Source organism: Zingiber officinale, chromosome 1A, assembly GCF_018446385.1.
Source record: "Zingiber officinale cultivar Zhangliang chromosome 1A, Zo_v1.1, whole genome shotgun sequence".
In the NCBI taxonomy this organism is placed as follows: domain Eukaryota; kingdom Viridiplantae; phylum Streptophyta; class Magnoliopsida; order Zingiberales; family Zingiberaceae; genus Zingiber; species Zingiber officinale.
In genome coordinates, this window is record NC_055987.1 from 75,871,116 (window position 1) to 75,872,208 (window position 1,093).

Below are 1,093 nucleotides of genomic sequence, written 5' to 3' on the forward strand. Positions count from 1 at the left end.
CCTCACCTCCTCCACCCCTTCCTCAGTCGATCGTGCCCTTGATAACACTGGCGTCCGTGTCTCCTCGCAGGATGTGGAGGTCGTGCTCAAGTTCTCTTACTCCCAGCCAGGTGTTGTCGTCGCTTCTTCCATTAGGCAAGATCCCTCTACCTTAGCGACCAACACTCACCCTACGCGTGGAACCTTATGGCTGACCTCCTTGACAAGAACCCCCTTCATCGGCTGCCCCCTCGAAGAAGGATCGACATATCGTAACTTGGATACCTCAGGCCTCAGGTCCCAAATTCCCATCTTTTTGGTTGTTGGTATGCTGATGTCGTTGCAAAATTGAGATTTTGAGCAATTGGATCTTGATTTCTTGTAGGAGGATGATTTACTATGGGAGAATATTTCTCTGCACAGGACTGATAAGTTAGTTTGCAATACTGGTTTCTTCTTTTAGATCTTGTTTGAGTTTGATAGAACAATTTCTATACTGACATGCAACAATCCTTGGTTGGCTTTGGCTACAATTGGACAAGTATCGAAGCTTTGTTTAATGACAAGACTAGCAGATAGTATCGGAGAAGGTGAACAAGTTTGTAAATTGTCAAAAAATAAACATTTGAGATTTCAAATGTGTATCATAATTATTTTAGTAGAGGTTACTCCTGGTGAAACTTGATCAGCAATGCCAAGCATTAGAGCTCCATCATCAAAAAGGACTACAAGTTTATTGGTATCCCTTTCAATTTAGTAAAAATTTGATAATTTTTCAAAAGAGTTACTATAATGCCACATTCTAGTTTCTTTGTGTAGGTGGCAGTAAAATGTAGGCCATTGACTGAAGTAGAACAAAAGCAGTGCATGCATATTATTCAAGTTATGGATGATAAGGTGTTAACAACAGATTATTTATGTTTTACCTATTCTTTGTCAAGTAAAATTTTCTCTCTAGAGTCTAGCCGTGAGATGATTGTTTCTTACTTTACAGAGCTTAATTGTCTTGGGTCTTGACATGTCAAAGGACTGTCTTGACCTCATACAAAATCGGACTAAAGAAAGAAGATATAACTTTGATGTATTTGGATCTAGTTGTTCCAATACGTGGTAT

At 39.5% G+C, this 1,093-nt stretch overlaps 1 long non-coding RNA gene across 1 annotated transcript; it reads left to right on the forward strand.

Annotated features, from left to right (window-relative positions):
- Window positions 1-252: 252 nt before the first annotated feature.
- LOC122005498 lies at window positions 253-868 on the forward strand. The gene is made up of 3 exons (XR_006118407.1): window positions 253-276; window positions 365-718; window positions 799-868. It is a non-coding gene; the product is annotated as an uncharacterized LOC122005498 (long non-coding RNA).
- Window positions 869-1,093: the final 225 nt, after the last annotated feature.